Source organism: Toxotes jaculatrix, chromosome 13 (assembly GCF_017976425.1).
Source record: "Toxotes jaculatrix isolate fToxJac2 chromosome 13, fToxJac2.pri, whole genome shotgun sequence".
Taxonomy (NCBI): Eukaryota; Metazoa; Chordata; class Actinopteri; family Toxotidae; genus Toxotes; species Toxotes jaculatrix.
In genome coordinates, this window is record NC_054406.1 from 22,519,726 (window position 1) to 22,543,751 (window position 24,026).

General features: G+C 38.7%; 1 non-coding gene across 1 annotated transcript; it reads left to right on the forward strand.

Annotated features, from left to right (window-relative positions):
- Positions 1-842: 842 nt before the first annotated feature.
- Positions 843-915, forward strand: trnal-caa. The gene has a single exon. It is a non-coding gene; the product is annotated as a tRNA-Leu (tRNA).
- Positions 916-24,026: the final 23,111 nt, after the last annotated feature.

The following is a 24,026-nucleotide window of genomic DNA, read 5'->3' on the forward strand; positions in this document are numbered from 1 at the left end:
CCACCTGACCACCGTAATATTGACTCACTCCCACATTTCAAATCTAAACTCAAAACTCATCTGTTCAAATTAGCTTACTCCCCCTGACCACAACTGCATTGTATATTGTCTATCTTAAACTGTATTGTCTCTTGTTTTTTATTGTTTTTATTGTGTATGTTTTTATAATGTAAGGTGACCTTGAGTGTCAAGAAAGGCGCCTATAAATAAAATGTATTATTATTATTATTATTTATTACTTATATCCACACAGAAGTTTGATACCTAAACATCATTTTATGATCCATTACCCATCTTGTGTAAGGAAAATTGGCTTCTTATTACATATGTGGTCTATGAGGTTTGAAGCCAAACATAAAGTGTTTAAAGACTTGACTTAAGACTAAAAATTTCAAAAACATAACTAAGAACACTTGCTAAGAAGTGCTAAGAAGAAGTGTATCACATGATCTTATCATCAACAGAGGTTTTCTCAACGAGTTGGGTTAAAATCGATGGTGTAGAATATAGAGCTGGACTTGCCATATATAGTGCATTAGAAGAAGATATGCCAGTTTTTTGTCAAGTAATTGATGTACTTTTGGTTGAAGATCACATTTTTTTTCTGACAAGCTATTCACAGAGAATTTTGATGAAAATGTTTGAGCTTAAATTTCATCAACTATTTGATATTCAAAGCTCATACTATGTTTTGGATGAATGGTTGTACATTATTCCTTTGTTCACAATGTTTTAATTCAGTTGTGTCCATGACTGCAAGGGAGAAAATAAATGTTATTACTAAAGAATATTTGGTTGAATTCATTATTATTATTTTATATATTCATATGTTAACACTAGCTGCCTGGTTAGCTCAGTTGGTAGAGCATGAGACTCAACCTCTCAGGGTCGTGGGTTTGAATCCCACTCCGGGTGGCACTACCTCCCATGGGCTCACCACCCGTGGAGGTGCCAGAGGCCTTCGTTGCATTGTGAATTGGGCGGGCTGCCCCTGCGACCTGGGCCTGGACCCAGATAAGCGGCAGATGATGACATGACATATGTTAACACTTTTGCAGTGTTAATAGCTTGCCAATTTCAGGGGTGAAATCAACACTACCCAAATAGTAAAAAATGTAACTCTGACCAGTGTTATGTCAAATCCCTTGTTGTTAATGTAACTCCACAGTGGGAGTTAAAGAAGAAACTCTGACAGAGTGTTGAATGTTTAACTATTTTGAAAGTGTTAATTTAACTCCACACAGCAGCCTAAATTTACTCCACAGGGAGGAAATCACTGATTGTTTTACTGTCCCTTAACCAAAGAGGGTAAACATGAACACAGCCTGAAACACTAAATACAACAGCTGATCCAGCTTTAGGTCTTTAGGACTCATTCTGCAGATTTACTACAGAACATAATTGTATTGCACTGGAAATGAACTAAAATCAAGGCTCAAAGCCAAAAGGAGATTTGAACCTAGTGTTCAGTATAAGACACAAGTGGACTCAGTGATAGGTAAATGTAAGAAGGCTGAAACTTTAAAGCACAATAATAAGTAGATGATTGTAGAAGTGGAAACAGTGTGTGCTGGTTAGTTTGCATTGGACTGGGAGATTATTTCTCCTGAGTCTTAAACTGTGCTTCTTTGTTTTTGGGCCAAATCTTGAGAGATGATGAAAGTGATTCACACATTGGAAATAAGAAGATTTTACCAACACATCAAACTGTTTCCTGTTCAAAGCACTTAAAGTGAAGTCCTCCATCAAGTATCATAATACATTACAGACCTGACCTACAGTACATTGACGTAATTTCATAAAATAACACACAGCACACTCCACTTTGTGCTATGACATCCAACTCCATCATTTACATTAGAATTTCTTTAGAAAGGATCTTGTTGCAGACAGTACAGACTTCCAAGAAATCCTTTCCTTTAACACAAACTACAGTGCATCACACCAAAACAAAGTTAAGAAGTTGAGCAACCATGAGAATATCTCACAGTCATGATCAGCATTAAAAAAAAACAATGTTGTCCATGAATGATAAGCACACAATCAAACCACTGGGCTTATGGGTATGATTACTTGCCGTCACAGTTTCACAAACATATCATTTGGACAAAACATTTCAAAACATTAACTTCGAAACTAGACACTGACATGAACTACTAACATGTACTGACTTACTGAAAACCTTGGAGGTGATCTGGACTTTCCTGTAGTTTCCTCTTGTCCTTGTAACAGCAGTAGCTCCTTCCTTGTATAGTTTTAAGTTTTAATCCTTTATTCCCCTAAAGCTGGGGGAATTTATTCTCCGCATTTTACCCACACAAAGTGAACGAAACACACATGCACATGCACTAGAGACGCTCTGGAGCCCGGGGAACCGGGGTAAATCGGTGCCTTGCACAAGGTAGAGACGGGCTCACAGAGACGGGGCGCGTCTCCTTCACCACCACCTATATCCATTGCGCGTATCCACTGTGCTTGGTCGAGGAATTGAGCAGGCGACCCTCCGATCTCCGGGCGGTCCAAAGTCCAAAGCTCAACTTGCTGTGCCATGGCCGCCCCCAAAACGAATGCCCGAACAGGGATTTGAACCCTCAGATTAAAAGTCTGATGCTCTACCGACTGAGCTTTCTGGGGTCTAAACTGAGCTCTTCGGGCTCATTAATTGGTCAATAATTGTACAGAAATATCTGAGTGCTTCTTTCTTCCTAAATCATGAGCAAGTCCTGTCCAGTCCAACTGTTTCTGCTCCTGTTTGACTTCTGAACTTGTCTCTGGCTGTGTGTCCACTTACTGCAGCCTGTGACATCAGACTGTAGAATGTTGATACATCAAAGGACACACACACACACACACACACTCATTCACTCACTCTTGTCTTACTATAGTTGTGAGGACACATGTTGCCATAATGCATTCCCTTGCCCCTTAACCTAACCTTAACCATTATAACTGAAAGCCTAACACTAACCAAAACATAACCCATACTAATGATATTCAATCTTCTCCAAAATACCAAATGAATTACAACAATAAGCACTCAGGACCATTCAGCTGGGTTGGTGAATTCAGCACCAAGGACAGCAGCAGCTGAACTGTACACAACTACATGTACTAACACACAGCAAATTCACAAAGTACTAAAATCTGGAGTCAGGCAAAAAAGTGTGAAAGAGTTACATTTCTGGAGTTTATTTTATAACTCTGACTACAGTTTGTGTTAAGGTGTACACCCAGGCCGAGTTGAATTTTGGAGTTTATTCCAAACCACCAGGAAAACCTGGTCTGATTAGGAGAGACGGCATCCATCCAACTTTGGACGGTGCAGCTCTCATATCTAGAAATATGACAGATTTCATTAGAAAACCAAAGTCATGACAACCCAGAGTTGAGACCAGGATGCAGAGTTGCAGTCCTACACGCTTCTCTGCAGTTTCTCTAGAGCTGTCACCCACCCATGATTTTCATGATTCTTATTATTCCTACCATTCTAACGATTCCCTTTATCCTATAGAGACTGTGTCTGCTCCCCGTCAACAAAAAGTGCATAAATTAAAAAAGGCAAGAGGTGTTACTCATAAAAACCTCAAAAAAATTTATACTACAAAAGCATCTGAACCTAAAAACACCACAATCAGATGTGGGCTATTAAACATTAGATCTCTCTTGTCTAAATCTCTGTTAGTGAATGATTTGATAATGGATCAGCAGATTGATTTATTCTGTCTGACTGAGACCTGGCTGCAGGAGGAAGAGTATGTCAGTCTAAATGAGTCAACCCCTGCTAGTCATATTAATTATCACATTCCTCGAGGCACAGGCCGAGGAGGAGGAGTGGCAGCAATCTACCACTCAAGTTTATTAATTAATCCTAGACCTAAGCCGAAATATAGTACATTTGAAAGCCTTATCCTCAGCCTCTCACATCCAAATTGGAAGACAGAAAAACCAGTACTATTTGCTGTGGTGTATCGTCCACCTGCTGCTTACTCAGAGTTTTTGTCTGAATTCACTGAATTTTTATCTGATTTAGTGCTTAGTACGGATAGAGTAATTATAGAGGGCGACTTTAATATTCATGTCGATACCCACAATGACAGCCTTAAGACTGCTTTCTATTCAGTATTAGACTCAATTGGCTTTTTACAAAATGTTAACAAACCAACTCACTGTTTTAATCACACCCTTGATCTTGTACTAACCTATGGCATAGAAGCTGAATATTTGACAGTATTCCCTCAGAACCCTGTTTTATCTGATCATTCTTTAGTAACATTTGAATTTACAATAATGAACTGCACAGCATCTGAGAAAAAAATTAACTACTGTAGATTTCTGTCTGATAATGCTGTTATTAAATATAAGGAAGCTATTCCATCTTTATTATCTCCGCTGCCATGTGCCAGTTTTACAGAGGGCAATGGCCTAAACTTTACTCCAGCAGATATAGACTATCTAGTTGATAATACTGCTGCTTCACTGCGTTCAACCCTTGACTCTGTTGCCCCTTTGAAAAAGAAGGTCAGTAATCAGAGGAAGCTAGCTCCATGGTACAATTCACAAATACGTACTTTAAAGCAGATATCACGAAAGCTGGAAAGGAAATGGTTATCCACTAATTTAGAGGAATTCCGCCTAGCCTGGAAAGACAGCATCATAACGTATAAAAAAGCCCTTCGTAAGGCAAGAACTGCCTATTACTCATCATTAATAGAGGAAAACAAGAACAACCCTAGGTTTCTTTTCAGCACTGTAGCCAGGCTGACAAAGAGCCATAGCTCTGTTGTACCATGCATCCCTCTAGCTCTCACTAGTAATGACTTTATGAGCTTCTTTAGCAACAAAATAGTAGACATTAGAGACAGAATCCATCTCATCCTGCCTACAACTGTTAATGATGTAGGTATGTCTAGAACAGCATCTTTAGAAATGTCTGCCAGTCCTGATTTGTCATTAGACTGTTTCTCTCCCATAGATCTAGCTGAATTGACTTCAATAGTTTCTAAATCTAAATCATCAACATGTCTTTTGGATCCTATCCCGACCAGACTTCTTAAAGATGTGTTGCCTTTGATTGGCACTCACATATTAGATCAGATAAATCTCTCGTTGGTTACAGGATATGTCCCACAGGCTTTTAAGGTTGCAGTTATCAAACCTTTACTTAAAAAGCCTTCTCTGGACTCTGACATTTTGGCAAACTATAGACCTATATCCAATCTCCCCTTTAATTCTAAAATTCTTGAAAAGGCTGTTGCAACTCAGTTGTGTGATCATCTACATAGGAACGGTTTGTTTGAAGTTTTTCAGTCAGGATTTAGAGTTCATCATAGCACAGAGACAGCACTGGTGAAAGTTACCAACGACCTTCTTATAGCATCAGATAATGGACTCGTCTCTATACTTGTCCTGCTAGATCTTAGTGCTGCATTTGACACCATTGATCATAATATCCTATTGGATAGATTGGAACATGTTATCGGGATTAAAGGAACAGCACTAGGCTGGTTTAAATCATATCTATCAGATAGATACCAGTTTGTTCATGTTAATGATGATCCCTCCATATATACCAGAGTAAGTCATGGAGTTCCACAGGGTTCTGTGCTTGGACCGATACTGTTCACCTTATACATGCTTCCCCTAGGCAATATTATCAGGAAGCATGGAATAAATTTCCATTGCTATGCGGATGATACCCAGCTATATTTATCTATGAAACCAGACGAAACAGATCAGTTAACCATACTTCAGGCATGTCTTAAAGACATAAAGGCCTGGATGACCTGTAACTTTCTTCTTCTGAATTCAGACAAAACTGAGGTTATTTTGTTTGGTCCCAAACACCTCAGAAACAGTTTATCTAATCATATAGTTACTCTGGATGGCATTAATTTAGCCTCCAGTACGACTGTGAGGAACCTTGGAGTTATTTTTGATCAGGATCTGTCCTTTAACTCACATATAAAACAAGTCTCTAGGACCGCCTTCTTTCACCTGCGCAATATCAGTAAGATTAGGAACATTCTGTCGCAGAGTGATGCTGAAAAGTTAGTCCATGCTTTTGTTACTTCTAGGCTGGACTACTGTAATTCCCTATTATCAGGATGTCCAGTTAACTCTCTAAAAAGCATCCAGCTGATCCAAAATGCTGCAGCGAGAGTACTGACTGGAATTAGCAAGAGAGATCACATTACTCCTGTACTAACTTCTCTTCATTGGCTTCCTGTAAAATCCAGAATTGATTTTAAAATCCTTCTCCTTACATATAAGGCCCTCAATGGCCAGGCTCCTTCATATCTCAAAGAGCTGATAGTACCATATCATCCTAACAGATTGCTTCGTTCCCAGAATGCAGGTTTGCTTATGGTTCCCAAAATCTCTAAAAGTAGAATGGGAGGCCGAGCCTTTAGCTATCAGGCCCCTCTCCTATGGAACCAACTGCCAGTTTGGGTTCGGGAAGCAGACACCCTCTCTAATTTTAAAACGAAGCTTAAAACCTTCTTGTTTGATAAAGCTTATAATTAGTTGTAGTTACAGTCCTAGTTATTTAAACTTATAGTTAGTCACAATTATCTCTATAGACACTGTTACAGTTAAGGATATAGCCCTTAGTAGGGCTGGCTCAGGCAACTGAATCATCCCCTAGTTATGCTGCTATAGGCCTAGGCTGCTGGGGGACATCCCATGATTTACTGTGCACTTCTTCTTCTTTCTCTTTCTCTTTCTCTCCTCAGACCCACTCTCAAATTTATTAGCCTTTATTACATGTCATTAACTCTGTGTCCTCTCTGTCCCGTAGTCCTGTGCTTGTTTCTCTCTGGTCTCTCTTTCTTTGTACCTTACTGCAGGTATCTCTGGCTCCGGAGCTGCATGTCCTATGGTCCTGGCTCCACCCACCTGCTGCTGTTTATTGTTTACAATGATGGATTTCTAACATGTTTAATGTTCCGTTCTGCTACAGATAAATATTTGATTAATATTCTTTGCAAACTGTAATGTAAATAATTACCAGTCATGACAGCTTTTTGCCTCCGTGCTCTGTTTCATAATTCTAATCTGCTGAGCACACATTATCCAATAACTGTCCACTAACTGTAATGTAAATACTGACCCACATTGTCTGTATTATGCTGCATGTCTTTCTCCCCCTCTCCTCCATTCCTAGCTGTCCTATCTTCCTCCTTTTCCTCCTTTCACCCAGCCCGGCCATCGGCAGGAGGGTCCCCCATCTGAGCCAGGTTCTGCTCAAGGTTTCTTCCTGTTAAAAGGGAGTTTTCCTTGCCACTGTCGCCTTAAGTGCTTGCTCTGGGGTCAGGCTCTGGGTCTCTGTAAAGCGCTTTGAGACAATTTTGATTGTGGAAGGCGCTATATAAATAAAATTGAATTGAATTGAATTGAAAAAATTGAATTCCCTGGTGTTCAGGATCTGGTTTTAACTCTGACCCTGGAGTTCACGATGCATTTTATCGCGGCATGAGCAGCACAAGGAACGTCGTCACAAGGCTGGTAAGAGCATGATTTTTATCATAAAGTACTTTAAATGCGTGATATTTTGTCATTGTTCTCACTTTATCTACTTACATAGTACCGCTAATGACTGCGAACTTGATGTTGAACGTAACCCCATTGCTTTTACTCCATTATTTAGAGCAAGTAGCTCCCGCAGCATTAGTTAGCTAACTGTCCTTAGCTGCCATTGTGGAGCTGTTAGTTTTCACTCAAACGTTAATGTCGGCCATACTGTCTGTGGCGTGTGATGTGTCTGTATGACGTAATGACAAACTGTTTGATAAGCTTCACAAATTAATGACGACGCGCATCTTGAAGGTAATTAATACTGTTTTGGAAATAACCATCCAACAATGCAACCGCATGTCGGTGTTTTAAGAGTATAATTTCCGGCTCAACGGCGCAGACGCAGCTTAAAAGTCAGTTTTGGCTAGCATGCTAACAGTTGAGCTTATAAACTGTAGCCTTGCTGTTTTGAACAGCGGTGAGAAACGTGTATTTTAACAGTGTGTAGTTGGGATAAGTTTTAACTTGAACATGTTATTCTCAGACATATAACATTTTCTTCCTTTATGTCAAACCAACATGTTGATCAAAGTACAACATGGAGGGAAGAAGAAGGACATTAAACTGGAAGAGGCTTGCTTCTCAGATTTTCTCAGTGCAGGTCAGTCAGATGTTTAGTATTAAATTAATAAAGATGTAAACATTTTGTAACGTGGAGTTGTTATGGTATAGTCCAGCATACGTTTTTCATCACCAGAGACTACAATGCTGAAAGTCAGAGATCAACAGGGAGTAGAGGTGGATGAGGATGTGTTTCAGAGATCTGTGTTTTTTGATCTACTATCTGGTTGTGAGAAGTGGATGATAAGAATTCCAAAGTACAGTATTTAATCAGTTCATATTAAGGTGTATGTGTTGTCTGCATTTCAGACCTCCCATCTACTGAAGCATCTATGAACCTGGCTGATCGTTCAGACCTGACAGAATATGTGACCCTCACTACTTGTGGTAATCAGAGTTATAGGTAATGGTAATGCTTTGTTTTGAGACAGGTAATATCCAGCCAGGTATGTGATATAGTTTTAATGTGCTGGACAGGGGTGGGCGATATGTCAAAAATATCACATCATGATTTTTTTATGGTAAAATCACGATCACGATTTTATCACAGTTCATTTTTACAGTGAAGTTAATTTAGAACCAAACTATTCTCTATGTAAAAACTTAGCCCTAAAGATAAAAAAAGTCACCTCTTTCCACCGTTTGCTCCTTCTCTCATATGGCTGCTTTTATCAAAGGCTTGTGTTATACAACTATAGGTTGTTTCAGTGTAATGTCTTTAGCCGTTACCACTGGCTGATGTGTGGTTGGCCTCGCTGCTTGGCTCTCAGCTAATTGTTTCGGATGCTGCCTCTTCAGGTGGTTAAAGAGGTTCGTTGTGTTTCCATCTGAAGCTCGAACCTTCTCTGTGCAAACTTTGCAAATGACAGTTGTTTGCGCTTTGTCGTTTGGAGAAAACCCAAACCAGTTTCATACGCAGTGTTGGGGAGTAACGGAATACATGTAACAGCGTTACGTATTCAGAATACAAATTCTGAGTAACTGTATTCCATTACAGTTACAGTTTAAATAGATAGTATTCAGAATACAGTTACATTGTTGAAATCAATGGATTACGTGACGATACTTCTCTGTTTCACGAGTTTATATTTATTCTCTAAATGAACGAAGGCTACCGGATGCATTTCCCAGAAGCCCCAGCTCCACGAAAACAAACGTAAATAAACGAGCTATTCGCCTGATCAGTCGGTCAGAATGGAGTCGGACGAGGAGCAGCAGGAGCGAGAGCTTGAGCCGCAGCCGGCAAAACAGAGCCGGGACAGGAATGCGTTGGCCAAGATAAAACCGGCGTTAGTATTCTGAATTACTCCCCAACACTGTCCATACGACTGAAGTGGAGTTTCATTTTGGGGACCAACTCCAAGCGTTCACTGTCATTGTCGGCCATGGCTACCCACTACACCTTGACTAAAACAGTGAAGCTAGTAAAAAAAAAAATCTGCACTGCTCGTACATCGCCATGATTGTTTGGTCATGTTCACGTGTAGCGGGCTGTTAGTTGCCCAAGGGGACAAAAAACTTCTCATGCACCTGTGCGCAAGCATAGAGCTGCAATTAATAGAATGTGCCCTATAGACGATAATACGATCTCTCTCCTCTGGCAGATCGTCAACATTTTCTAATCCTTCACGATCTAATATCGTCATATCGCACACCCCTACTTGAACTGTAAAGTGAGTAGTAGTCTACCTCAAGTTACACAATGCACCACAGAGAAATGTGTCAGTTTTTTATACATTTGCAGACATTTTATTATGCAGTAATGTGTTGTTTACAGTGTTTTGTACAACTTCACAAATGTTTTTCATTGGCATTATTTGCTGCCTGTGTGCTGTTAAATTTTACAGTTTTAAGACAGCAATTAATTCAAAGTGTCATGTATTGAATTCTTAAATGTGTTTGCACAAATAACAGCAAAAAAAATCAACAGGATGGTGTTTGGTGGTCATTTTCCCATAATAATATAATAATGAATAAATTTTAACTCTAAAGAGTGTAAATAAAACACATTTTGAGTGTGAGGTGTCGACACTGGAGAAGAGTTTATATCAAAATTAACTAAATTTTAGACTCTACTGAGTAAAGGATCCCATGATTCCTACCATTCCAACAATTCCCTTTATCCTATAGAGACTGTGTCTGTTCCCCGTCAACAAAAAGCGTATAAACCAAAAAATGCAAGAGGTGTTATTCATAAAAACCTCAAAAAAATTAATACTATAAAAGTGTCTGAACCTAAAAACACCACAATTAGATGTGGGCTATTAAACATTAGACCTCTCTTGTCTAAATCTCTGTTAGTAAATGATTTGATAATGGATCAGCAGATTGATTTATTCTGTCTTACTGAGACCTGGCTGCAGGAAGAAGAATATGTCAGTCTAAATGAGTGAGGCACAGGCCGAGGAGGAGGAGTGGCAGCAATCTACCACTCAAGTCGTGAGGTGTAACAACTGCAACACTGTGCACATTGTCAACAACATGAAATGCATGAAAACTCTCTACAAATGTAGTCTCCATTTCAGATACCAAAAACCAAATTTCATTTCTAATAAGGATGCAAATCATATTATTAAACACTGGAACCTCAACAAAGTCTGTGCAAACAACAAGAACAGTGTGATATTCAATACCATTATATTTAACCCAAGATGTGGCACTTATTTCACTTGACATATTAATCTGAAAATGCTCTGAGACAAAATTACCATTTTCTACATCAGACAGTAATTTCAATGTCACAGGCTCAGACTCAATACTTTTTGCAGACAGTGATTCCCAATGATAGTCATCCACAATTTGGTGTTTCTTTGCAAGAGACTTAGTAATGTTTTTGAAGTTTTCTATGCTGGACTAAAAAAAATCTGTGTTTGGCTTCATACCTCGTAGTCCAAACATGAACTAAAGGACCAATTTGGTGTATACATTCAGGATAATGGATCATAAAGTGATGTTTTGGGATCAAGTTATTTTCAGGATACAAAATTGTGAATAACCTGTGGTGCTCTTCAATAAAATGCTTTAAAAATACTGCCATTCCTTCTCTTATACAAGGGGAAAATATTATGTTTACAATATGCAACAGAAGTAACAACAAATGCCAGTGAACGTCACCTTCTGGGACATCTCCAAAGAAAAGTGGGAGGTTCTAAATAAGACATAATGTTTGACTGGCATTAAGCCCAGTGCCACTGCCAGTACAAAACATATTTATGTTTGTCTTCACTAGAAATAATGTTCTGATTCAGATATTTAAACAATAATTTAATCTCATACTGTGCTACACCTTCTAAGATATCATGTATTATATCAAACACAAATCCAATACATTGAAGTATGACAAGGAATTAAGTGTACTGTTGCATTTAATCCCAAAACAAGGATTTTCCCTTGGATGCTCAGTAAGATATCTGTAATGTTCCTCATTTGTTGATCTGGTCCGCAAAACCACACGTAGATCACTTTCACGAAACACTGTTTGAGCGGATGCTTTATCAATGAGACACATTCTGCAGTAACGGCTGGCACTGAATGATTCCACAAAACCCAGAATTCAGTTCAGACCTAAATTGTCACCTGTTACTCGTGCAATGGTGCCATAGACAGGTTGTTCAGAAAATGCCACTTTGATTCCATTGTGCTCTAGTATCTACAGCAACAGAAAAATGAACATAGTTGCTTAAATTTACATTTCTGACTCATAGCTAAGAATTGCAGATAACAATACTTACCAGTCCTTTAATGTCCAACAGCCTTGGAAACACTAAGAATATGTTTGGTCAGGATTGTAGATCATTGTCTATATTCAGAGGTCTCCTTCATCTTCTGCAGAATTCTGTCACTGTGTGTGGTTCATCAAGGATATGACCTCTCAACGTTCTTCATCCAGCTGACCACCAATCTGTGGCAGCTCCCTGTCTTTCCCCGGACCACCTCCTCCTGTTGCCATTTTTGGTTCATTAGACCCAAGCTTTGTCTTTCTCTGTATGGTCTTCAATCGCCATGCCAGAAATCCAGAGCCATGTTTCTAACCAAGGGCAGACATAAGTTTGTACTTGTTTGTACTTGTTTGAAATGATTTAAAGCATTTTAACACACTTCATTGTCATTTGAGAACCTGTAGTTTGTGGTGGTGGTATCGTACTGGGAGATGCACTTCACATTTGGCCCATACTATTTGAATCAGTGATGGCAGACCAAGCAGATAACCCTCAATGTAAGAGCACTGTACAGTGTCAATATCACCTACTCTTAATCATTTTATCGCAAAATCATTTTCAAAAAAAGCTTTATAACCAGATATAGATACAACTTACATATCCTTTCCTTTTAATGCAGGGAATAAGGTAACAATTCCCAGTGCATATTTCTCTTTAGTGATTCACTGAGGGATTCTCCTGCGAATAAAAAAATAAAATAAAACCTGTACATGAAACTCTATTTCAAGGAAAGAAAAACACAATTCATCAGCACCAGTGAAAAACTAGTAATTTGGCCCCAACCTACCTAACTTTTAGTTATCATTCATTATGTGAATTTATGAAGAAAAAATAGTTTAATAGCTGTTAACTACCTAAACCTGCTATTGTAAACTTACCCTTCTGTCTCAACCATGTGTCCTGCAAGAATGTTCACCAGCTGCCTTCTTCTACTGTCACATAAAGTCCCAGTCTGTTCATACTCTGCTTTATCAGCTAAACAGATAATTCAGTTAAAACAAAACATTTTAATTCAAGGCTAGGACAGCAAATAACTATGACCTAAATTAGACATCTGATAATAAACTTACATCTCTGGCTGAAGAACGCTGAAATGCCTCTTCATCACCTCTCATTTGCTTGGGTGGTCTTGGTGTTTCACTGTCAGTACTATTTATGGACACAGGCTACTTCCACTGAGTGAGGATAGTGATGGCGAGGGAGGTGACAAAGATGCACTTGAATCTATTAACAAGAAATAAATACTTATTTAATTTGGAGCATTATTGTGGATCCAATGTTGGAATTAGTCCTTCGAGAAATGCAATTCAAGCAGCATATTTTAATTTTACCTTGACAGTCCTTAATGGCAAAGCATATCCCTTCCATGGTGCTTAAGTCTGCAAACACTGCTTCATCCACCTCAGTGCCAGAATCATCTTCCACTGAAATCGTGTCCACAGGAATGGAAAACTCCTCAGTCACTAAATGATGAGTTAAATAACACAAGGTTAATTGCTTAAATCATAATACATAAAGGCCAGTCACTCTTAACTACTAGTTGGTCATATAACATTGGAGATATTTACCTTCAGAAATGAACTCTTCCAAATTGGCATCTTGTGATTTGATGTATTTCTTGCGGTTTTGATACTGCACCCTAATGATCATCTCATCTACAACATGTCTGTAATGAAAGAGGGATGGCAGAATATTCTTTAGATATTCCTTCCAGTCATAATTTGTCTTTTACTTGCCTATAGGCCTACAATACAACACAACATGCAAAAAACTTTCACTACACTCAAATGCTCTCTGATATACAGAAATATACTTTTGGTAACTGAAGCTATTCAGTATGCAGATGTCCTTCATCTGCCTGACAGGTCTGGAATGTTATCTACTGCTCTTCACACTTCTTATGAAGCATCCTTGATACACAGTAAATGGTACAGTGTAACTGAGTGCTGATTAAGAACAACATGCTGCAAAATATGGTAAAACTCATTATGCACTGCATGCGTTTGCATTTTGACTGAAATTGCAAGATGTGAAACTACAGGTAATGATTTTCATAACAAAATTTTTCATTGTCACAAAAAAAAAAAGCTCTGCCATCCCTACATTACTTTATCATACCACTTTTTACTTTTAATTCTGTGATTCAGGTAATGCTCTTGCTTACACTAACCCAAACTGCAATCTGCAGCCTTACCTGTACAGTTTTACTGAACTGTAGTTCGGTCAGTGCATTAAGGATAAAACATAAGCCAGTCTTCACACCAGCATAGAGTTAATTACATCAGAATTAACACCAGAACCTCAACACTTTACACTGAACAGGCTTAACACTTGAATTTTAACTCTGGCGATTTTGCTGTGTGTATGTGTATTTTTCCTGTTACTGTCTCTCATTTGACTTGTTTACTAATAGTTTATACAATAGTTTGATCAAGTGTAGTCGACATTTCACTACTTGTAGCTCACGTTTTTATTTTTTATTTTTTTTACACAGGCTGAACAACTAAATCTATTCAATATCCCATATATACATTGTATGTTTAGTTTTGTTATAAACAACCAGTCCATCTGTAACTTCCTGTATTGTTCACTTTATTGCTCTGCTTGCTAAAAAAAAAAAAAAAAAAGAAGGGATTTTAAATCTCAGTGGGTTCAAATGATTGAAAATAGTTCTATTCGTTTCAGAGACTTGCAGTTAATACCCACTCTGTTTTCCTGTTTCAGTCGTTCTCTCTCATCTTTTCTTGTAAACCTTCATTTTTGCTTCCTCAGAGTTAAAAGCCAACACCTGGAAGTCACTCTTTAGTGCCTCACTGATCTGAAACAAGGACAATGAAAACATAAGCTGATTATTTAGGATTTATTCATACAAAAGTCAGTTATCACCATGGGTCTAAAAAAGCTACAGTGACACATGCAAATAATGAGTGGACCATACAGAAAAACATGTGTTTCTATCACATTAACCTGTAGCTCTTTCTTTCCAACACTGATGCATATCATATATCATATCAGTACAGGTGAGTGATGTCTGTCACGTTCAGCAACATGATACCAGGAAGTCAAAGTGGAAGCACTGGGATCTAAAATCATTCTGGGACAGATGTGACTTCTCTCTGTTAGTTTCAACAACATAGTTTCCCAGTGTTCAGAATGAAATCCATAAATAAATGAAGATATTTTTAATATAACACATTTGTGCACACATGAAGACATTTTCAACAGCTAACTGTTGTTGTGAAGATGTTTGAGTTGCAAGGACTTTTGATATGTATTTTACAAGTAAATGAGTGTTTATACAAACAATTAGTATTTATACAAAACACAGTGCAGTTTATAAAATGAGTAAAAATAGTTCTGTGCAGCTGAATAAAATATTTAAATGCTGCCTTCACATTACCTACTTTTACTTTGATAATTAAAGAACATTTTGCTGACAATGCTACAGACTTTTACTGAAGTAACATCAGCTAACAGTCACGTAAAAGACAATTTACATGACATTTGTTCATTACACAGGTGACACAGGTCCAACATGAAGCCTGTCAGTCAGAGCAAGGTAAAGAGACTGAAACATATTTAATTAGAAACATGGCAAAGTTTTCATGCTATTTATATTGGCATTTTCACACAACCTCTCTCCTTTCAACTCGGTGACAGATGACAATTCATTTGTTGACTAACTTTAATAATATTAACCACATTCATGTGTCAGGTTCTGCTCCAGCAACGTTATCAAAGCTTAAACTGACCTAAAATGATTTCAAAGTCTTGCTTATAAAGAATATATCAATACAAAGTGTTTACATTGGGTCAATATATTACTAATATATGCATTAATATATTTGTAGCACTCTTGAAGAAACCACAGAGCGCTGGGTAGTTGTATGTCGCTTTAATCAAACTGTAAAAAGGACAAACAGCAGCATTATCAATGATGCGCTCCTGTCTATTGGAGCAACACAATCACGTGTCGACATCCGCTGACCAGAAGCGACTCCAAACCACCAACTCCCTCTTGTGGTGAAACTACACCATTACAATGCCTGTACTATTTTTAATGGGCCACACTACTTAGTTTTAAATAAATGAAGAGCTGAGTAAACTAAACTATTAACAAGCAATAAATATGAAGAAGAGGGTTCAGGAAGCAGACACACTCTGTAATTTTAAAATTAGGTTTAAAACCTTTTTGTTTGACAAAGTTTATAAGAGGAGACAGTGCTATGAATCAGCCTGCTCATATACAGTGAATACATGTGGCAGCCACTTCTCTTTGGTCCTCACTGTGGCTCATTGTTCCTCAGGTGTGTGTGGGTGCAGCTGTGCTCATAGTGCTGTAGGTGTGATATCTCTTCTTCTGTGGTTGGTATTGACACTGGCAGTGAGACTGGAGGGTTGGCAGTGTTGCTTGCTCTGTCAGTCAGAATGAAATAGCTAAACTGATGGATTTCCATCAAAGTTTGTTCTTTCATAGTCTGTAGAGGATCAATCCTGATGACTCTGCTGTTTTCTCTGCCATTAGTAGGTCAAATGTTTGTTTGTCCAGTCAAATGTCTTCACATCTACTCAATGTATTGTCACAGAATTTGGTGAAGACATTTTCCTTCCCAGCAGGATAAATCCTAATGACTTTGTTAATCCGGCACCACTGTAGTAGACACAGGAGTGGAGGTTAGAGTGTGACACAACATCCTGTTCAGTTATCCCTGACTGATTTTACCACATTGTCGTATTTAGGGGTTGCTGCCCAGTATATGGTGTGTATATATACAGCTGCCTGTGATTCCACTTCCTCATATGCTTGCAACTGACAAGTCATGTGATGCCACTTCCTCATAAGCTTGGAACATACAAGTCATGTGATGCCACTTCCTCATATGCTTGGAACTTACAAGTCATGTCATCATCTGCCTGGGTCCAGGCCCAGATCGAAGGGGTGACTGTCACAATGGCACCTCCCATGAGTGGTGGAGTGGGATTCAAACCCACGACCCTGAGAGATTGAGTCTTGTGCAGGAGGGGGAGGGGGGAGTTACAGACACAGCACACACAGGATCAACCTCTCAAATCTGAGGCATTTGGTTTTTCTTAAGACCAGCTAAAACTGTTACCTGGATTCTGATTTTTTTATTTTTGTTTTACACATTTTCATTTAGATTTTCTTGTGTGATTCTCTAAGCTTCTCTGTTGTTTTACTGTAAATAGATAAAAATTTACAAATATTATACATCCAATCAGAGATTGGATCTTTTTGTCAAATTGAGATGTGTATCTGTTTTTGTACTTTAAAATGTATTTTTTGTAGCTCTCAGTTCCATGTTGAGTATAATAAGCCATATAACCAGAATGAGAATCAAAAATAATTGTCATTGCAGAACAGGAGTTGTACAGTGGAATCAGATTTTGTTTCAGCTCTGTAAGATGCCCTGTAAGATAATTTAAAACAGTGTATGTGTAACAATCTCCATATAAAAATAAATATAAATTAGAGGAGCACTAGGGATAGTAAATGTACAGTATGGAGAGTTGTGGGATATAGTCAGATCTATAAAATAGATCTGACTGGTGGAGAATATGACTATGGAGAATATACAGATATCATGTCCATATAAATAATAAATGATTTAATGCATATTTTGTACATTAGTAATTCATTTTACACATAATTTTACTTGGGAGCTGAAAGAGTCACCTCTCTTTAGTGAGCTGAGCCATAAGAACCAGCTCTCTGAAAAGACCTGGAAATCCACGGGCGCCGCACCTGTGGGGAATGTGGGAGTTTAAACACCCACACTTTTTCTGCAGTTTTGCAAAAACGCTGTACTACAGTCGCTCTGTGTCTGTGCCGCGGCTGCCTTCTCTCCCCCTCTCCTCTCCTGTTGTTCCTTGAAATATGACATCGGCTTTGAGTGGAGTTGAGGGAGACTGTAAATAATTACCAATCATGGCAGCCTTTTACTTCTGTGCTCTGTTTCCTATTATAACTGTAATCTGCTGAGCACACAGTATCCACTAACTGTTCTGTAATCTGAATGCTGGCTCTCTAACATGCTGGCCCCCATGTCACGATCAAGCTTACCTCTGTCTTTTTGTCACGCAGAATCATAAGATGCAGAAAAGAAAAAGACAGAAGAAGTTGAACACCTTTTTCAAAAACAAAAATCCTGTAAGTGAAGTTGAAAGCTTAAATTGAATTAAATTTTATTAAATTAAATAAAAAATGTTGACATTAAACAACAGTAGCGTTTAAATTTGATATTGAGGTAGATTTGCTACTGCCACAGCTGCACACCCCCCCCACACTATTGAAAAGCTTGCTACGCCCCTGCTGGAATTCTCACCACTGTAACCCACGGTTGCTGAAAGTTTACTTTCACTTTGACCGAAGTTTGAGGCGCAGATGATTTTCTCTGTCTGAAGGTAAATGTCACGTTTAATGTTTTACTCGGAAACACTTCCTGTAGTTAGTAGTTATTTTCGAGTTTTTGGGATGTTGTTGCAGGGTTTTTTTATACTGCGTTGAGGTGTTTAGTTGTGTACACTGTGAGTTGTCACTGTAAAGTCGGGATGAGGCAGGAGGAGGACTGTTATTAGAAGTAGAAGCGGTGGAGTCAGAGTAGAAGCAGAGTGAGCTGATGGTCAGTAGCTGAACACGGAGCCTTTGTTAGTCTGTGGCTCCACTTACTGCTGACTGAAGGCAGCTTTTCCTGCCTGAATCAGCCTGTGGAGGAGGCGGACCTGAGCCGCTGCTCTCCCGCAGTCTGAGCCGCTAAATGCGGTCTGAGCTCGGCCGGACAGCGGCTGGAGAACAGCTCTGACTTTCTCTGTCATTAGATGAACTCTACGGGACTGAGCTCAGAGGGACTGACAGGGTTTTTCAGGCTCTATGTGATTTTCAGAGAGACAGTTAACACTCCATCCACAGAGTCAGAGGCCTCCTGGTCCTATCAGGACAAACTCTACCTGATGAATTAGATGATAAAGACCCAAATCCATAAATACTCTCACAATAAAGCATCTCAGCAGCTCTGATATGTGATTATATCTCTGTGGCTGGTCACAGTACAAACAGAAAAACTGTCTGTCAGGACATATTTGCTGCTTTTATTGATGTCTATCTGTGTCTCTGCTGTTTGGTTTGGATTTGGTTTGTTGTTTCTGCTTCATATAGTTCAGACTTTACTATTAGAAAAGGCAGAAAAGTGCCAGGGGCCCCAACTAAAAGGACCCCTGGAATAATATTGAGGAGAGATGAACTGAATCCCACTGTTTTGTGTGGAATAATCACCTGCAGCTTGTTTTCATCTGCCCCAGCGTCTCTAGTGCATGTGCATGCTTGTGTGTGTTTCGTACACTTGGTGTGGGTAAAATGCAGAGAGTAATTTCTTAATTACCAGATTGAGGGATTAATAAAAGAAAAAACTTAACTGAACTTGTCAGATAAAACCAGTGGATCTCAGTTCATCTGTGTGTTAGTGAATGGAAATGGTCGTCTCTGAATCGTCTGTGAAAGATATGAAAGAGGAAAGAAGAGCCAATCAGTGGAGGAGCAGCTGATATTTCTACAGCTATATGAATATGAAGATAAGGGTTCAGGAAGCAGAAACCCCGTCTAATTTTAAAATTAGGCTTAAAACCTTTTTGTTTGACAAAGCTTATAATTAGTTGTAGTTACAGTTTTAGTTATTATGACTAAACCTATAGTTAGTCACAATTATTTCTATAGACACTGTTACAGTTAAGGATAAAGCCCATAGTAGGGCTGGCTCAGGCAACTGAACCATCCCTTATTCTGCTATAGGCCTAGGCTGCTGGGGGACTTCCCATGATCCTCTGCACACTTCTCCTCTTCCCTCTTTCCCTCCTCTTACATTTATTAACCTTTATTCCATGTCATTAACTCTGTGTCCTCTCTGTCCCGTAGTCCTGTGCTTGTTTCTCTCTGGTCTCTCTTTCTCTGTACCTTTCTGCAGGTGTCTCTGGCTCCGGAGCTGCATGTTCTCTATCTGTGGTCCTGGCTCCACCCACCTGCTGCTGTTTATTGTCTACAATGATCCATTTCTAACACATTACTATGTTTAATGTTCCACTCTGCTACAGATATATTTTGGATTAATATTCTATGCAGACTGTAATGTAAATAATTACAGCTTCTTGCTTCTGTGCTCTGTTTCCTATCATAACTGTAATCTGCTGAGCACACAGTATCCACTAACTGTTCTGTAATCTGAATGCTGGCCCTTTAACATTGCTCAAGTTTTCTTCCTGTTAAAAGGGAGTTTTTTCTTCACTGAAAAAAATTCAACATTGGCTCAACTTAAAAAAATTGAAGTAATCTGTCACACCTAATATTTTATTTATTGTTTGACCTGAAATATTCAACTTCATGTAAACTAATTTCTGAAGGTGCAGCAAACCAATTATTTCAAGTTTTCCTAAATTAAAATAAATAAATTGGCCTCATTACTTAATGCAAATAATCCACTTCATTAAACCTACATATATTAACTTCATATAAACCTTTTTTGATTGTGGGAGCAAACTACTTTTTTTAAGTTGTCTCAAATAAATATTTTAAGTTGTCATAATTTAATAATGTATTTAAAGTAAATAAAAAATGCTTTTAATGCATTTTGATTTCTACTCAGAACACGTTTCTTTTTAACACATTCTTATTTATTGTTCAATGAACATTTTTTAGCCAAATGGCTAACATTTTTTTTTCCAAAATGTATAAAACTGAACTGTCCTTCTCCACCATAGCACATTTCTTTTCTCGAATACAAAGAGCAAACAAGACACCTCTGCATTTTCAAGTTAGCACACTGTATATACAGGTACATTTTGATTTTGCTGAACAGAACCAAACTAAATACTCAGTGACTAAAATAAAATTACAAATAGTAAAATAAATTGTTCCTAAAATAAAATCAGAAAAGGATCTTATTTCCAAATGGAAAGTAACACAGTCAGACAGGAATTATTCCTTTAAAATAAAAAAGGGTTATCAGATGAGTTGTGTGAAACTCCACGATTCCATAACCTGCAAACATGTGTGAGGTAGCGCCTGGCCCTCTCTTGGTCTGAAAGTCTCAATATCTGGCGTATAAAATCAGTACACACTACAGTGCAAATACATTCACTGCTAACAGATACTTTTGTCAATACTGCAGTGGAAATGCAGTCATGCAAGTACAAACTCCAAACACCAACATTATATAAAAGGGTACAAACTCTTGGTTGTAGAAACACTATAACATTTTATCACCAATGGGAACAAAAACCAGGGGAGTCAGTGGAATTCAGCTCTGCCTACTCTGGGCTGTAAAGCTGGGTGCTCAGTCTATGAACTTTTGGGGACATCTTTTTCCCACCAAGCTCCATCACGACTTTTTGCACAAATTCAAGGGTGTACTGCAGGTTTTTCGGATACTTTAGGTTGAGTGCATATATGAGCCCGAAGAACATGGCAACAGCTGTTGCCACTGAGGGCACCTTGTTCAGCACCTGTGTTCCATCGATGACTATCTTAATGTCTTTGGGTGGATGGAAGGGATCCTCTTTTCCAGTGACAAAGATTGCCATGGTTGCCTGCTCCAGTTCGTCTGCCTCATTTTCCTGCATGTCCTGCACACATACAAAAAGCAACAAATGAGGACAACTAGAAAGAGCATTTCCTGAAGAAAATGCATGTGAATGCTGAAGGAACACCATTGCTGAAGCAATGCTGAAAAGGCTGATGCTACAGCTGAAAATTATTACTCGTAAGCTGAGAGATTATTGACTTTTAAAGTGCTTAAAGCAGTTGAAATGGTAAAAGAAAAAGGCACAAGAAAATTCTGCATATTTAAGTGTAACAGTTGAAGATTTTGAAGAATTGAAATCTGTTGCTAGACACTGGAACATGATGGTAAGTGGAAGATTAGTGTAAAAGATGTATGACAATATAGAGAAAGCTTGCCTCATCACTGGTCTTGCATGTTAATTTTTTGTGACAAAACGGTAGTTCCTATCAGAAGACGTGTGAGTACTTCCTCAACGTGTGACTATGTTTTGGTGATTTTAGAGTAAATATTTTGGACATTAGAGCAAGTTTCATTGTAGTATTGGAGTCTATGGGCAGTAGAAAGGGATCTAGCCACACTCAGAGGCTCACGGTGCAAATTCTCTAGGTCTCTTTTTTTAATATTTTAAAAAGCAGAAATAATATGAAATAAATTGGAAGAAAAAGCTGTACACTGTGATATATAGACAGTCTCACGATATAGTCTCCTCACTTTCTTAAACACTAGACAATTTACAGGATAAATGACAGAAACAAGAGTTATCAATTTAGACTGATGGTGGTGCTACAATATAAAGTCAAGAACTCAATCAAAAATTTAAATTTTTTCCCACTTGGGGCTTTTTTTAATATCAATTTGGCCATAAAATGTAAATAGACACAAATCAAAACAATGTTTATTACCAGGAAAAATATACAGTGCTATGTTCCATCTCAACAACAAAAATGGGTGTGTGGGTGTTGTCTGTGTTAGTGAGAGAGATTCCCTTACCTGGTATTCTTTGATAAGGTGTTGAACAGGTTCGCCCAGGTAGATCATGAGAGATTTGAGGATGCATTCTCATCTGATGGTGATGTCCACAGTCTGAGTAAGAACAGTTACTATTTACTAAAATCACACACACACCAACTATTCAATTATGGATCCCACTGGGACAGGGTACTAAAGTATAACGCTGTTTTTAGAGCAATACAAAAAGACCTCAAACGACAACACAAGCCTCTTTTTTCAAAATCAAATAAAGGCAGAATCTTGGTTTTTGTAATTTTCCTTGTTCCATTTCGATCAAGAATGGAAAAAACAGGCCTGTTTTGTTGTTTGTGGTCTTTATATTGATCTAAAAACAGATTATACTTTAGTACCCTGTCCTCACTGATAGCCAACTCATACATAGATACCTGGTCTGCTCTTTTACACGTCCTCCCTTGCTCCTGATGACCTCCAGCAGTTTAGTGGAGTGCTTGTCCAACTGCGCCAAGAACTTTGTTTCCAAGGGAACTGTTGTAACTCACATGAACTCAGCATTTATCTGGAAGAGAAAAACAGAGCATGCAGAACTAACTTTGAAATTAATAAATATATTAAGTCAGGCTCCTCTCAAAAATGTTTTTTTTATCGTCTCTACAGTTCTTGCAGTTGTAAATGAATGAGTGAGTGATGTCTGAGTGACTAATGTGTTTGAGTGCCTTGCGTATAAAAACATACCTCTTCCATCTGGAAAAGTGCTGGTCATCTTGCCAAGATGTCTTCAATACTCGGCTGCTTATGCACTATTTCTTGTCTACGGTATCCAAATGTTTTTGCCATCTTTTCCTTTATCATTTGTCGGTTGTTTCTTTTCTGTAGTTCGGCCAAAAGGGAAATCCTCTCTTGTTCCAAGCTGTCTGTGGTCTCACCACTTGATGGAAAATGATTGACCTCAGCTCGTCTAGGTCTCTTCACGTTCTTTGCTGGGTAGGCATCCTCCTGAGACTTGGATTTCAAAGAATTCACTGTGAGCTCGGCGGATGTACCGTGTGCCTTAAGTTGGGTGCGGTAGTTGGCCATTTTTATCTTCATCCTGCGTTTCCATCCATAGCCCTCGTTGAAAGACCCGGGTTCTCTCAGGCAGGGGTGCTTCTTTGTTAGTGCCGCAGCAACATCACTGAAGTCAGAATCTTCAGGGTATGCTGTGTATTCATAGATAGTTTCAGCTAATTTCTCCAGTATGTCTGAAAGCACTTTTGAGCTAGGTGTCAATCTAGTTTGGCTTCTCATGTATTCTGCATTTCCCTTCTGCAGTTGACATTCTGTGTCATAGGAGAAGCGTGGGATTAGGAACTCTTTTGGCCACTGCTGTGTTCTTAGTGAATCTGATGAGCTGCTAAGCAGTATTGTGTCATCTGTATGTGCAGACACTGAGGAGTCATCACTGTCCAGTCCAACTAAGGGGATGCTACTCATTGGGGGATCAACTGGGTACAAGACAATAGTTGTGGAATCAGGGTCTAACTGGATTACTTTGAGAACTGTAAGGTCCTTAATCACAGTTGTAGAGGTCAGATTTACAAATATGTTCCCAAAATCGGTGTCCTTGTACTGCAGACGTATGTCTCCCTCCAGT